This window comes from Podarcis melisellensis (genome assembly GCF_964234715.1).
Source record: "Podarcis melisellensis genome assembly, chromosome: 6".
Classification (NCBI taxonomy): Eukaryota; Metazoa; Chordata; class Lepidosauria; order Squamata; family Lacertidae; genus Podarcis; species Podarcis melisellensis.
Window position 1 is genome coordinate 64,711,951 of NC_138538.1, and position 16,815 is coordinate 64,728,765.

Consider the following 16,815-nt stretch of genomic DNA (forward strand, 5'->3'; position numbering starts at 1 on the left):
GAAATAAACACATTCATCATCATTGCTAAAAATCCAGATTTATCACCTTGCCTGGAGTTTTGTGTTGTTTGAAGAGCAATTCTATTTCACTTTTATTCATCTGCTGGTTTTGGATATAACTAATGTGAAGGGAAAAAGTGTCCTTTTAATCATAGCCCCAAAATTCAACACTTTCTAACGCAAGTTGTGAGATCCAGTTTTCCTCTCCATATGAAAGCCTTCCTGTGGGCTCCATTTCTGGGTTTCTGACTGAGGGTTTCTGGTTCTAGTAGTGGCTCAGCCTGTGGGACGCAGCTGGTAGCATTAGCATCCCTGCAATGGCTTCCCTGTTGTTTATTGGGAGGGGTGAGGTGACTGTAAGGCACACTGGTGGGAGCATTGTGTTGGCTCCACTGGTGGAGCTGGACATTCACAGACTCACAGGAATGTAGAGTTGGAAGGAACCTCAAGGGTCATCTAGCCCAACCCCCTGCAATGCAGGAATCTTTTCCTCAACATGGGGCTTGAACCCATGATCCTGTGATTAAAAATCTCATGCTCTACCAACTGAGCGTAATAAGCAGCAGCTGTGCTGCAGCCAAGAGTGTACCCCGGGTTTTTTTTTCAGTCAGAACTCTCTTGAACTGCATTCCGACACCTCTCAGCTGGGGCCTGGAAGTGTGGGGATCTGACTAGCCTCAGCAAAGCCCCCCATGAAGAGACCCTCCCTGGAGCTGCCCGAAGGGAACATCTTCTACGGGCTCCGGAGAGGATTTCCTCATGAGCCAGAGGCAAAGTGGGGCTTTGCTGAGACGCTTCAGCCACCCAGCTAACAGTTGACATGTGGGAAAGCCACGCCTCAGCTGAGGGAAAGCAGCCCACAGCTGCTTCGGTTCACATGAGCCGGAGAAGGACTCGTTAAGCTTTTCAGCTGAGAAAAGAAGCCGCCTTGCACCTCAGGGGAGCAGCCTCAACATGCCTCTGGATGGAGAAGACCTGGGAGCAGCCGTTCCATCAGACTGGCAGGGGCATCTTATTTCCATGAGATGTAAGCCATTTTGGGAGCTTTTATGGCCAAAGAAAGGGGTACAAATGCTCTAAAGAAAGAAATAAGGAGTCTTGGTGACGTTTGGCCTTTGGGCCTGAGCTTCCTGAGTTAGAGGATATAGGTTTGATGTCAGGGCAAGACTATAAACACAAAAAGCTCTATTGTGTTATTATTAATATTATTATGATGTGGATGGCCCCACTTTCCATGTAAGATAAAGCTGTGTATTTTCATTTTATTGTGTGTGTGTGTAGGTGTGATGGGAGGGGGAGAGAGAGAGAACACAAAATGGTGCCTCCATAGAGTTGTAATATTTCGTTTCATGCTCCATAGCTACTAAACATTAAATATCCATTACCTATCCATGTGCCAGAAATTCCTCGGGACAACGTATCTGATTGACTCTATTTGTTGCACTGAGCTGGCAATTTGCACCGAGCTAATATATAAAATCCAGCTTGCTCCCGACTATCCCTGCGCACCAGATGTTTTCCATTAATAAGGCCCCCAGCTACCTCCTGCAGCAGAATGTTGCTTGTCTGCCTGTCACCGAGCTCCTTCATGGCTTTCCAGAGAGTACGGCATGCACCTGGAGCCGTGCAGATGCGTGGGTAAGACAAGTAAATGGGAAATGCCGGGAGTGTAGAATAAATGCTGCATGCCATGCACATTTTTTTGACAGAGGCAATTGAGGGAATTTGGAATTATCGAGTTTTTGGAAAAGCCTTTCGGCAGAAACTATGGTCAGGGCCAAAGAATTGCCACACTGAGTTATAGCACTGAATTTGAGACCTTTTTCTTGAGTGGCACTGTTTTGATTACTCTGGGCAGCAGGGGTTACGGTCCCTGGGAATGCACCTGGCTCCTGATCATCCATGACCGGTATAACAATGGTCAAATCCTTCCCCTGGTTCCTGGTTCCTGGACACATGATGCTGGATTGTTCGTGGGACAGCAGTTCAGGGTGTTCGTTCCAAATGGGTGATACTGTTGAATGATTTCATTGTGCCAGCTCCACCCATCACACCACCTACCAAATAACCCAAAGTCCAACCAGTATGACTGATGCTCTTCCAAGTGCCTGTCAACCTCCCCATGTTTGCAGTCACAGACAGCGGGGGGTGGGGATGTGATTTCTAAAAGAAAGTTTTCAGCAATTTCTTTGAAGTTTCATAGCTCAAATATAGCAGTACTTCTCCTGTTTCCAGCTCCCCACTTGCTGCATGGCCGGCTCGAAAAAAGCATTTTTCTACAAAGAACTATGTACTTGCAATAGAAATATTAGTTTATTTCATGCTGAAAAATTAGAAGCCATACATAGTGCACACCTAACTTTCATTGCAGAAGGGGTCAGAAAGACTGATCTCTTTGTGCTATTGAACTCGGGCAATGTTGTTGAATTGCTGACTTCCTTTACCAAAGCTGTAATCGCCAGCAGCCAGACAGTTATTAATTCACATCACACACTGGGACTTGGGATCTCATCTAATCAGGACTCTGCAATATACTGTCATATTTATGGCCACTGAACAAAAAAACGATTCAAGGTAAAATTCTTTATGACATTTAAGCAGGTATGGAAATAGCTAAGTAAGGCTGGCAAAATAATGTTCATGTCCAACTGTCCAGTCATAAAAATGTATCTATATTGGACCAGACTTATTTTGTTTGTGTCTGTTTGTTTGTATGTGTTCCACCTGTCTGAGCAGAATGCCTTTCCAATCTCTCCTTAAAATGTTGTTTAAGCATGTTAATGGATCTCATACGTTTTCTCTCCCAGTTTGCCTTTATAAAGTGCTGATCTGTACTCTTCCATGGTGGAGACAGGAAAGAGGAATAAGCATTTAATGTACTTTAAATTAGATTCTCTTTCCATCTTCTACTTAATGATAATTATACTTTCCTATTATTTTACTTCTTTCCTACTCTAACTTTGGCTTCAAACATATTTAATTCCAAGTGCTTGACTTCCAAAACTGCTGAGCACCTATCATCAACTAATGGTATAAATTGTTATCATTGCTGGCAATCTTATAGGGTAGTCTCCAAGGTTTCACATATGGAAATATTATAGACTCCCTTAGGGTATCCTTGGGTTAATTATATACTCTAAGTTAAATGAAAAAATGAATGGCCCTACAGTGTGTTATCATTGCTGTCGCAGTATATGAAATGGCAGGCTGTCTACCCAGAAGTAAGGCTCATTCAGTTCAATGGGCCTTACTCCCAGATAATTAGATATAGGATCCCAGCCTTAATGTTCATGCGTGTGAAATTTAACTTGAGCAGAATCAGGATTAATTCCTTCCCCACCCTTCAATCAGAAATTTAATTCTGAGAGCCCTGTGGAACTGAGTGCCGGATGACATTTTAAATAATTAATATGGACAGGTTTTTTACAAGGTATCACTAAATAGCAAAAATGAGGATGGTAGGTAGGTGTCAGGAATGGTTACCAGAAGTTAAGGACAGCAGTCAAGGGAAACTGGAGCATAACTCATAGCATAGGAATGGGAAATCTGTGGCCCTTCAGATGTTCCTGGACTGCTATCATCCTTGACCGTTGGCTTATGCTGACTCCATCTGATGCGAGTGCAGCCAAATCTGGAGAGTCATGGGTCTCCCACCACTGCAGAAACATAGGCCGTCTATGGCTAATGGCACCAGCAGATCTGTCTGAATTCATGATGCAAGAGCCCTGCACTCTGATGAGCAAGAGTACCATTACAGCAGTACAGGTGACCTTGCAGTTCTGAACAACACATAAGCATAAGTATAGCTGATGAAAGAGATGACATGTCTTTACTTCAAGGTCCTATTCTAAAACAAGAATTCAGGAAGGCACATAAGATCAGGCAAATTGTACTTTCAAGCACCAGGTGAATTTCTTGCAGTCATGCATTGATGAACTGACTGCTGGGCTGAATGCTAGCCCCCACCCTTTCTGGCTCAAAATAGTTCAACCTAGATGGTAGATGCTTCCAAAATCACTCTAGCAGGGCCAGTAGGTACTGTTTCGCTGCTTGAGGAGAAATAGGAAGTGGTGCTCTGTCCTGCCACTGCTACCTGCCCCGCCTTTGCCACCAGCAGAGAAGATTTCAGATGCAATCTCTTTGATTTCCAGCAAGATGTCACACACCTGTGATTTCTGTCAGATCTCACACAAAAAATTGCCAGAAATCAAGGTTGGTGCTGGTGCTGCATCTCCAGGGGCAGTGGAGACAATGGGGTGGGTGGTGGCTCTGGGGTTTCTTCAGCCTGAGGCAGCAGCTTAATCCCACCTAAGGGTTGGGCCAGCACAGTCTTCTAGCCTAAACTAGTAACAGAAGTCATAAGTCAGGCTGTGAGAAAGATGGAATGTGAAAAGGAGTGGTGTCAGAAATAAACTATAGGGAGTAGACAGCCTTGTGAAAGGTTCTGGAAGCCTTGGGATGTTGGTAGGTCCTACTGAGCTCTGGTCTCCCAGAATGAGCTGAAGAAGGATTTCTGCAAGACATATACCCTTCATGCTAGTGAACTACTGTCAGTAAGAAACAACTCAATTTGACACCCATTGTTATATTGTAGCTGAGAGCAATTACTATTCATTTCCCCACCCTAAATTCAAAATTCTTTCTAGATTGACATTTGTGATAGTTCCTCCCTGAAATGATCTATTTAGTGCTATGGGACACACAGACAGGCACAGAAACTCAAGGTCTTCCCTGTCTCCCAAATCATAAGACTAGTTAAATTTGACATTTGGGGTTTTCTTTCTCCAGATTTATGATCCCTGAATGGCTTCTCTTTAGCCTTCTCATGTTACATTTGTCATTGTTTGAAAAAATTTCTGGTTGAAATCCCCTTTTATGTCCTGCAGTGTCCTCTAGTTCAGGGTCATAACTAAGTCCAAGAGATGTGAGCAAGCACAAATGAAAGCAATATATCTACCAGAGTATTAATGATTGCCTAACTGGCATGCACAAATACTAGTTTTGTTACAAATCTTACAGTCCAATTAATGTGCAAGTTTCACCAGAGCAGAAAGAGGGCACTAGAGTCCTCTGTGAACATCTGTACAGTTTCTAATGTCTTTGCAACTGCCAGGAGAACACATAAAAGCAAACATTATTTTCCTCTCCTTTCTTTGTGCTGTATTGCTTCTGCCTTAAGGATACTTAGCACAAGACCAATTCCTTCCATTTTGGAAATGGCATAAATTAGCTCAGCATATATTAACAGACGAACGTGTGTCCATTTTAATGCAACAAGTTACCCCTGTGTAGAAGGCATTTCCTTATGTGTCATAGAAGCAAACTGGGAGCAGATTAAAAGATCTGTTGATCCATTTTGAGGGAGAATTGAATTCTTTTCTTGGAATGCTTTTTGGGAGACTGAAGCATTCCTTATGTTTATCCAAGGCAGTTCATGGTGTAAGCTCAGCTGGTGATCCCTGTGATCTCTTGTTAACCTGTAGAATTTGCAACTCCATCCACATGTAGTATGAGCTAAAAGTAAAAGGAGATTTGAAGCCATAAATTCTTGCCACCATAAGACATTCTGGGGATGGGACATGGATGCGAGTAACAACCTGATATTCCATGTCTTCACAGCAAGGTAAAAGCAATTAATCCTTCAAGGAGAACTGTTTGAGTAAATAGACAGTTCATTTAACTTGCTGATTTTAAAAAACTATCCCTCTTTTATTAGGAGGGAACTTAAAATGCAGGGTTAAATGCCATATTGAGTGCACTTGAAGCTATGGCTTAAACATACAGAAAACAAAGCTCAATTAACTACTGTGTTTTCTTTTACCTAATATTTAATTCTTTTTCCATATAGAAAATTACATTTGTTGCTTGACAAATAACTTTTTATATAGACTAGAAATGGTTTCTATTCTTCTAAATTTGTATCTTTTATCAGTGCTGTAAAATTTGCCATGTTCTCATACTGCTGATTGTGGTGAGTTGGGGAACAATACCTCAGCTTGGTGTTTGGGAATGGACAAGGCAAACAGCAGAGGTGGATTTAGGGCTGTGTGACTGGTTCTGCTGCATTGGGTGCCGAGCCTAGGGGATGCTGCAGAGCACTGCAACTACTTGTGGTAAATTGAGCAGAATGGAAGACAAGAGACAGGGGGTGCCAAATTCTGGCCTTGCAAAGGGTGCCAAAGAAATTTCAAAGAGCAAAGTCTGCCTCTGCAGACAGGATATCCTTTGTAGAAAATATTCAGGGCTGTAGTTTGAAATACACTTTGTGGTACTAGAAGGAGAAAGGTAAGATACTTTCAGCATCATATTTGCAATTTGCAGGTTTACAGGCAAATTGCTGGGTGATTGATGGTTGAAAGGCAGTTGTCCTAGTGGCCCCAGGCAAGGGCTAGGCAAGGATGCAAAACCAAGTAACAGACCAGGAGACAGAAATAGGTTGAAACTGGCCACAGCTTCATTAACTGCGCTGGAAACAGATTGTTATGCTAGTGGTGTTTTATTCTGACTCAGTGGGAGAATTTTTGAATCCGTAGATCTGAACAGTGTTTCCTGCTCCATGCAAGATCCATAACTGCTTTCAAACCGCTTTTGTGATATCTAAAAACACTCTTGCTGCCCTCAAAGCTGAGAATACATGTCTTCTATAATATATGGCAAGGGTTTGCTATGGAAAACTGCATACAGATCATTGCTTTCGCATTTGAGCTGATTCTGAGGCTAACAAAGTATAACAGCTTAGAAGCATGTTGGACTCCTTCACTTTCTCAGGAAGCAACAGACAGCTCAAGGTTACCTGCAAGGTCTGAATACCGTATATAGTTCTGCCTCAAACTGGTTCAGCTCACTGCTGTCGAATTGAGTTTCCAAGCTTCCAGTCTAAAATGAAGTTAACAATGAAATATTGAATATGTTCCCTGAGGTCACCATGGCGAACTGGAGATGAACTTCTGTACCAGACAAATCTTCAAGACTGCAGGAGACTGAAGAATTATGCTGACAGAATTGTATTTGAGGATTCAAAGTGCAAAAATGAGGCCTGTGTCCCAAATCCCAAAGAGAAATTGGGCTATAGTGGCAGAAGGAGTCTCAACAAGGAAACGTTAAGCCTTTACATAAATGGTAGGATTTTGTAGTCTCCTCTCAGCACTATAAAACATGTGCAAGGTTGGGGCTGCCAGAGATTCCAAGACAGCTGCTTTTCCCCTAGACACATTTGTGGTTTCTTTTATTATTAGGTACTTAATCTAAGCAGCTTGCCTCACTCTGAATAATGGTCCAGATGTTAGCATCTTCCTTCCAAATAGCAACTAGAACTTTTCGTCTCCAGAGATGGTCCAAATAGTATTTTGTCCTGGAACTAGGCACTCCTTTTTATGCTTTGCCCATTGTTTTTTCCTATTGAAATGAGCGTCTCCTTGGCAGTTTTTGAAATATGATTGTGTGCAAGAGCACTTCTGACTTAGATGGATCTTGCTAATATATCCCCCATGAATGAGTTGGTTTGGCACTGTAAAGGGGGAGCCCCTCAGTCGATTATTATCAAGAACTTGATAATATTTCTGGGCTCTTATCACTCTGCATAGGGTCATTTTAATTTATATAAATGCATGCCTAAATTTACATGTGGTTAATTAGCAAGGGGGTGGGGACCCCCCTTTTTTTGTATATCTGGCATTGTATATGTTATAATTTGTTATTCTTGGATTATACTTGCAGGTCTACATACAGCCACTTGCTGCGGTTGTTCTGCCACTTTGGGACTGAAAATATTTGCAAAGGAGCATCTCTGAAGTGTCCAGCACCTCTGCAAATTAGAGAACCACCTGGACTGACTACAAAGTTTGCAAGTAAAAAATGTTTTATTTTACTCTTTGTACATAGTCACGGGGACTGTTGCCTTGTTAATCTTTTAAACAAATTACTTATGCATTTAGCTCTTTAGGAGCATTTGCTGTATTCTACATACATAATTACATATGTACATACGTACGTACAGTTCCAGTTAAAGAAAATTGGCTTACCAGTATTTGCCCGTTTTAATCCCTCCTAAGGCCCATAGGACCCAAACAGGCAGAGGTTGCGTTTTCTCTCAGGAGCGCTTAGCTGGCTGTCACACCCAGGCACAAAAAGATGCTCCACAGGTTCTGGAGGAAAACCTGAATTGACTTGAGCTCCAGTTCCACTGACATATTAAGGCTGCAATCCTAAATACACTTATTAGGCAGTAAGCCACAATGAAGTCAATATGCTGAGGATTGCACTGTGAGTGGGTATAAAGCAAGAACAAACAAAGGGCAGAGCTCTTAAAACAAAATATCCAAGGGCATAACCTGCCAAGGCTTTTGAAGAGGAAAATGGGTATGGGCGAGTGTAAAGCAGGAACTTTCCCAGGGTCCAAGTCAGGCCCAACAAAATGTTTAAAACACAGTTAAAATACTGTTAAAACACAGACGTCTTATAGACGAGCACAAACAGAGTCAACATTGAAAAACAAAATATTATAGCAGTAAATGAGTTATCTAAGAGAAGCTGAAAGAGTTGATTTATAAAGAAAGTTCCCAAAATCCTGGAGGGCAGAATTTAACCAAGCCTCTTTAGGAAAGACATTCCAGAGTACAGGCAGCATTTCAGAGGCTTTTGTTTTGTGTTTCTGCCAATCTAATATTCTGGCTGGAGGAATCATTCCCATTTCCATGCTTATGCCATATACATCACAGGTGCCCTGTTCCATTGAAGTGAATGAGATGGAATGGAACGTATGTGCATGAGAGACAGACAGAGAATGTGCAAGAGGGAGGGGTAGAGGGAGAAAATATGGCAATGGTACATTGTATGAGGATTGGAGCCCCTGCATCCATCCAACTACTGGCAAGAACTGCTGTTTATGTACATATATTAACTTAGTCCAGCTTATATCACAGGGCTGTTGCAAAGATATACTGTAAAGTGGGAGGGGAGGATAATGTACGCAATTCCTGGAAGAAAAAGCAATATACAAATATTCAACCACAAATACAGATGATGTAAAGAAAAATAAGCATGCAGAAAACCAGAAAACCAGCCCCCCTTGCTTTAACTGTGACAGTTCATAGTCCTGATTTCTTCTGTTCTGGGAGGCACACCCCCCCCCCCCATCCTGGATCCCAGCATTTCTTCCTCTGGTTTCTTAGCAACAGTGATTGATTAAGCGACCTTAGCAACAGCAGATTCTTAGAAGCTTGCCTCCACGTTTTGCTTTCTAGATGCCTCCATGTTTAGATTTCTTGCTGACTTCCTTTTTACAAAATGAGAGCCAAGAGTCTGGGTCCACCGCTGGCTTGGGGATGGTCTATGAACTCCTTATGCTCACTTGTTGGCATCCCTGTGATTGAAAAAGACTAGAGTCATTTCCAAGTTTGTTAAAGAGGCTGCAGCTATGCATGTAGTTCATAAAATTGGTATAATAGCTGGTAAACCAATTCTAATGTAAGTTGTGGCTGTCACCTCATTCAGATTCTGTTCCTCTTGGCTTCAAATGTTGGCAGATTTTATGAGCCATGGACATAAAATACCCCTAATGCGTTAGTTCTAGAATTAATTTAGCCAGCATGTGTACTGCAGGAAATCTTCTTACTGGTTTTGCCAGAACAAAAGTTTTGTTGTGTCTTCTAATGATCTTTTACTGTGTTGGGGCTGACTTAGAAAGCCTTGGGATAAATTATGACACCGGAATACCATAGGAGGGCTGTAAAAGAAACAAACATTTGCTTATAAATTATTGTTTTTGGAGAGTGCACATGAAAAATACATACTTGGTGAAAGGCTGTTTTACTGCCTCCCAGAAATTGTGTGAATTATGGACAAATATAATATACAACAGCAGTAGCCAGCATGAAATCCTACCATGCTTGCTTCTTAACCACCATGCTCATTCGTTTGTGAACAAATATAGCCAACAATACAGATGTGATAAGGATTGCTGAAACTCCAAATTGCTTGTAGCTAACAAGAGTTGCTTACTGGGGGAGGGGGTCATCCCAGCAGGATGATCATTATGTGATGTCTGGGTGTGTGCATTGATTGGAAAATAAGATCTTGTTTGGGATGTAAACTGGGGAGAGAAAAGACCATGGTTGGAAATGACTAAAGTGTTGGATTGAACCAAAATCATCACTATCTGCATAATAAACGCAGGAAGTCCAGTGGCTTAGAAAGCAGGTCACACCATTACTGCTTGAAAAGAGAAAGGTCTGGGGGTTGTCCCACATGGGAAGCTATTTGTGTGTAGTGGCTATTCATAGTTTTCTGACGTTATTGGGACTAACCCCCCCCCCCACACATTCTAGAGAATATACACAAAATGATACAGGAATACAAAAGAGTGTCAAGAATGACAACAACTTTAAAAGGGTATAAAATGCACGTTATGGTATGTATACACACACATAAACAAACATATATATACACACAGAGACACATTCAATGATAATGAGTTACTTTTTTAAAAGAAATATTGCAATAAATAAATGGATTCTTATCCAAATCCCAGAAGGGTATAAAACTGTGTCAAAAAGAAAGTAAAAACTGGGGGGGGAATTAGTTAAAAGGTTTTATGTGGTTGTTTTTTAAAGAATTAATTCCTTTCTCACTCAGATACTGTTGCTATTGTAAGTGGCAATTCTCTGGGGACAAACAAACCCGGGCTTGTGCTTTCTAAGTGCTTTGTAGAGGTGTTCAGAACGAAAGTGAGCAATACAAAAACTGCCGTATGTGGGTCTTGGTGAAGGACAGGCAACATTCAACTCTCCATATAAAAGATGGGGAAATGATGGAGAGAAGAGACCCAGGTGAGATCTGGAAGGAAATGCTGCCACAAGTGAGAAGTCTGCTGAGTACCATCCAAAACATGTAAATTAATTCTGGTGAGCTTATGTGGAATGCCCTGATATGTGTGTTTCAGGGAAGCTTTGACTCAACAGGAAGTGTTAGGCAAGCTACTCTACTGAGGTTTGCAGAGAAATTAGGCCTTTTGTTGTGGGAGGATGGTCGTTTTGGTGGTTACTATGGAGGGCTGGGTATTTTTTATTAAACTGTTGCAAACTAACTTCTCCTGAGAAGGGCTTAATTAGATCAGGTGTGGAAAGCAGGAAACGATTGGGCAAGATTGTGGGTCTAAACCACAGAGCCTAGGGCTTGCCGATCAGAAGGCCGGTGGTTCGAATCCCTGCGATGGGGTGAGCTCCCATTGCTTGGTCCCAGCTCCTGCCCACCTAGCAGTTTGAAAGCACGTCAAAGTGCAAGTAGATAAATAGGTACTACTCCGGTGGGAAGGTAAATGGCATTTCTGTGTGCTGCTCTGGTTCACCAGAAGCAGCTTAGTCATGCTGGCCACATGACCCAGAAGCTGTCTGCAGACAAACACCGGCTCCCTTGGCCTATAGAGCAAGATGAGCACGCAACCCCAGAGTCATCCACGACTGGACCTAACGGTCAGGTGTACCTTTACCTTTACCTTTAAGGTATCATGCGTAGGGGGAAGCTTGGCATGAGTGGGGAGGGTGAGTTATGTGATGTACGCATTTAGAGGCCTCATAGAACTAACATAATCAGATTTTCAGTGCTATGCTGAGTGCTGTTTGATATCTGCATAGTGCCATAAATGTGTGGTATATGACACCCTATTTTGTCTCTGCTTTTCATCTGTATTCAGATGTTGTGGTTGGTGTGCTAGACAGGTGCCTGACAGTGGTAAAGGACAGGATGAAAGCCAATAACTTGAAGCCTATTTTCCAACAAGCTGTGTGTGGGTGATTCTTCTGTCTGGATAAGTGGGGTTCAGCCAGTTTTGGAGGGGGAAGAATCAGGTTCAGAGTGTGGCAGCACCAATGTATCAACTTACTTTGTTATCTACATAGTGCTCTATAGATATATTTAATATAAGCTGAATCCAGGGGTTCAGTGTTTGGCACAGTTTAACTCCCCAAACCTTGATTAAGCAGACAACGATAAAACTCCTATATATAAGCTAATGACAGTGAGCCTGGATAAGAGGGTGGGAGCTGAAATGTAGAGAGGAGCCTTTGAGAAGTCAGGGCCGAACGCCTGAAGAAAAGTGCTGCAGCTGTGAACTAAGATGGGCCAAGGGCGTATCAACTCCAGGGAGTCCTTGAAAGCGAAGAGGGAGTCTCAGACTGTCAAAGCTAAATCTGATCAGGAAGGCTACACTCCTGCTCTGTCATGTGAGGAAAGAAATCCCATGCGGCGAATTCCAGTGGGGAAACCACAAAACCCAAAATGTGGAACGTCAATCTCACTTTGGTTGTTGAGGAGAAAAACGTATTCTCCTTTGAATCCAACTTTCTTTCATGACCTCTTGGGAGCCAAAAGACCCAGAGAGGAAGGAAAGGGAAAACAAGTCTTCCGTGTGGCAGTTGTCACCACATGACAAGCTATTTGAGTGCAGCAGTATATTACCATTCAAATCAGGCAGCTTTCTCCATTATGCTGCAGGCCACCTTCCTTTCTGCTAAAGTCTGAAACGGGGACAAAGTTGTAGTGTTCAGTTGTAGTGTCCATTTAGACGCTCACAGGTTCAGTATTGCTGGTTAAGGAAAGATCATGTGCCCTAGAAAAATGTTTTTATTTACCTGAGGACACAAAAAGACTTTACCAACCAAAGAAAGAAAATCTGATTAATTCGACTAATGGTCTCAGTATATGGCAGCATCATACATTTGTTTATAAATATTAGTTTTGGAGAATTACAGGTGGCTTGAGAGAAGCACCACATCTTGGGGTATACACCTGCTTCTGTAGACTCCACATTTTCCTCTGCATGTTTTGAAACAAATTTGCCAAAACTTGCAAACCCCATTCACCAGAGGCAAAAGCAAAATTCATTTGCACATCACAAGCAGGCAGTCCTTTTTTCAAGCTGCCTTCTGCTCAAAGAAAAAAGAAGAAACTATTTTCTGTCTTTGGACTTTGTTGAGTCACAATAGCGCCTACAAACAGCTTTTTTCTTCTGTCACCAGCACGAGTGAAGAGCCTTCTAGAAATGCCCAGAGAGACTAACGCCTGATTTTCATGCTCCTCTTCTTACCGGTAGTTTCTTTTTGCTCTGGTTACATGAATTCATCCATTGTGCTCTTTTCATTAAAATGAAAGTAGAAATTACATAGCACCAAGGCATGAAATCACAGAATCCAGATATTCAATCATGGATGGGGTGCCGGTTCTATGAAAGGAGTTTGGGAAAGCCATTACAAACTAAGTTTCAAAGCACCATTAAGTTGCTTCTACAGTATAAACAATGGAAGCGGGTGGCACTGTGGTCTAAACCACTGAGCCTCTTGGGCTTGCCGATCAGAAGGTCAGCGGTTCGAATCCTTGTGACGGGGTGAGCTCCTGTTGCTCAGTCCCTGCTCCTGCCAACCTAGCAGTTTGAAAGCACGCCAAAAAGTGCAAGTAGATAAATAAGTACTGCTTCGGCAGGAAGGTAAATGGCGTTTCCGTGCACTGCTCTGGTTTCGGTGTTCCGTTGCTTCAGAAGTGGCTTAGTCATGCTGGCCACATGACCTGGAAAAACTGTCTGTGGACAAACACCGGCTCCCTTGGCCTGTAAAGCGAGATGAGCGCTGCAACACCAGAGTCATCTGCAACTGGACTTAACGGTCAGGGGTCCTTTACAATATAAAGTGAGTGTTCAACTCACTCTCTGGACCAAAGATTTCATCTCCTTGTTGCGCAGCTTGGCACCTTGTGGCGGTGTCCTGCTTCTTCCAGCCCCAAGCCTTACATTGTCGGCAGCAGACTACATGGATTTAGCTGAAACTTATCCTTGTAGATATTGTGGAAAATCACCAGTGCTGATCAGAAGGTGTTTCAGAGCAAAAGCTCAGAACAGAACAATAGAAGACTGTGGAATGACAAAGCTTTTACAGTTAACTCCCGTGGAATAGTAAAATTAATAAAACCACAATGAGGCATTAAAATAAAAGAAACATTACCAATCTAGGCAAATGATCAGAGTTCAAAGCCATGATCTGGTTCATTTATATACTACACTGTGCACAAATACATAGTGCTCAAAGCAGTTCACACAAGACAATTTAAGTGAAATAGAACCAAAAATGAAAATAATATGCTGTCATATGCCATCGATATTCCAACAGCTACAATTTATTTGAAACATATGAAAAGTTTACTTGAGAATGAAACATACCAACAAGACACTTGCCAGTATCCAGCATCAATAATATCAACATCATACCTCAATGACAGACTAGCCGTCAAGGAGAAAAGGATAAAATTAACAGAATCGAACTACCTTTAGCAGCTATTAACTGCTACTTATCCTCATTTAAATCAACTGGATAATAACAATGCACAGAGTTTCTGCTTGCAATATCCACATACGTTTAAGCTACAGTTCTGCACAATCTCTGCTGTGGAAATCTGACCCAATGCCTCGTGGTGTCGCTTAAGCTAACAAGGTGGCATGCATTTTCCCTTCAAAGAGCATCTCCAATGAGACCTTTAGTCAAAGCCACAGAATGCCCTGGGACTTGGAAGTGCCTACAAATGAAGCTGCTGTCCGGATTCAGAATGAATTAGCTGCTGTATTTCAGCAATGCCCTTATTCCCTTTTTTGTTGATGCAAATGAGGCTCCTCTGCAGTGTCTCTGGGGCTCCCGGTGAAGGATGCGACATGCTGTGCGCAGCCTTTGGTCAGTTAACCAAGGCTGAAAGGAAGCAAACTGCAGGAGACTTCAAAGTGAAACTTTTTTCCACTGAGCAGTGCCTTCTTAATTGAATGCAAGTAGTTAGTCATGAGTTAATGAAAACTTTTGAGAATCTGCCTGATTGGCATGCTCCCTAAAGGTGCTAATTACACACATTCCTAATTGAAAGGACATCTGCTGCATCCTTTTAAGGCTCTTTCAAAATGTCTAAGGGCATATCTAACCTACAGGCTTAGGCTATGCATACACTCCTGCATCCACTGGTTTGCGAAGCCACGTGTACAATATGTTAGTCGCAATCCATGCATTTATCCTGTTGTTTCTTATAAAATACTGCATTTTGATGCATCCCCCCCCCAAACCAGCTTCGACCCAAGTTGAGAAAAAGAACAACCTAGCTGTATTTTGCGTCGATAATGTGTGCACAGCCTCGTTTTAGTTTTATACCAGTGCAACTGTTGTGGCTTCTTCCTGCCCTTCACAAAACAAAAAACAAAACAAAACAGCCCCACCCAACATCCTGGGGATTATAGTTTGACAAGGATGCTTAGAATTATGAGTTTCAACATGGCAATTCCCAGTAGAGAGGGGATGACTTTTAAATCAGTGTACACAGTGTATGCAGAAAAAATACAGCTGGATGCAAAAATGAAGCTAGGAAGTTGTGCAATGAGGCAGTAGGTAAAATGGTGACAATGCAACAAAGCTATGCAGCCAGTATACCTGGTGAAACTTTGGTTGCCTCATGTGGCTAGATCACATGATCCCTGGCAATGTTATTTGTTTATTGAACCAGTTTCTAGTCCAGGTTCTCTGAAGTCCCAGGAACTGCATATGGCCTCTCTTCTGGCCCTTAGAGGTCTCCCCTGGTCATACATCACTCGCTGGCCCTGCCTTGCACCCCAAGTAATTTCCCTACCCACAATGTGTCCTTCAACTCTGATAGAGCATCTTGTTTGGATGGAGGACAATAGAGGGCTGTGTGTAGAAACTGGCCTACTGTGCAAAGGTTGTTCTGCTCACATTTGCCTCTGGCCCCACTGACCACTGTCATGTGACCCTCAGAAATGTAGAAAGCAAAGATCACAAAATCACAAAATTAAGATAGAACAAAGTACGGTACATCCTGTCAATATCCCAATAAAAATCCAGAATCAGTACACTGAAGCAAAACAAAGAGTAATTCAATAGCAAAATCAACAGTCAGGAAATGCCCAAATTAACAAATGTATTTTTAATAGGCATCTAAAACATGTCACAGTTGACGCTTATTGGATTGCACAGGGGAACGTGTTGCAGAGGGTTGATGCAGCTGTGGAAAAGGCCCACTTTTTAGACTAGATGGCAGTCTGCCAGCCACAGTAGACTCAAAGCCGGAGCCCAGCCCACCTACTTAATTTTCTGAGTCACGAAGAAACTAGATGACCTGAGACTTGCAGCTCCATCGTCCCCTGCTGGCAGCAGTAAGGCAAGCTGCAGCCAATCAGCCCTGGAGGAATCAAGTGACTGGGAAAACCAACAATCCCAGCTCTACTATGAGCCTAGGTGAGCCCCTGGACTCAGGTGGCAGATCAAGAATGGTAGCAGAGCCATCCATCCACCTGTTAGCTATCTGCAACCTACAGCCAGTCATCTGCACGCTTGCCCATTGCTTCTGCCAATGTGCCTTTGCCTACCAATGTCAACAGGCTACTTCCCAAAAAATAAAGCAGGAATATGGGTATGCCTACTGATCGACCCATTCCCTCCCCTACAAGAAGTAGCCTTGGAACCCATACACTGGGTTGTTTTGAGTGGTGCCATTTGTGTCTGATCCTGACAAGCCCCGACACCCACCCACTGCTAAAAATATTGCTGCAGATGGTCGCTTGGTCAGCCAGCTTGGCCTTGTCTGTGCATTAAATAATAATAATGGTAGAGTTTGAATTTGACATTAGCATTTTTCTCTTTGCTGTAAGCTTTGTGTGTGCAATGGTGTTTGTCCTAGGTAGATTAAAAAAAAAAAGCTCTGAGCAATGGAAATGAAAACAGCATTCTGTAAAGCAAATAAAAATAAAGCAGCCACATTACAGGAATGTAAATGTCACTGAAG

At 42.5% G+C, this 16,815-nt stretch overlaps 1 protein-coding gene across 1 annotated transcript in view; it reads left to right on the forward strand.

The window, feature by feature from the left end:
* The first annotated feature begins 7,724 nt into the window (after nt 1–7,724).
* The window catches only part of ST6GALNAC3 (ST6 N-acetylgalactosaminide alpha-2,6-sialyltransferase 3), a 244,704-nt gene continuing 235,613 nt past the window's right edge, over nt 7,725–16,815 (forward strand). The window contains exon 1 of the mRNA XM_081914684.1: nt 7,725–7,847. The gene's annotated coding sequence lies outside the window, so the exon portion shown is untranslated. The remainder of the gene's footprint in view (nt 7,848–16,815) is intronic.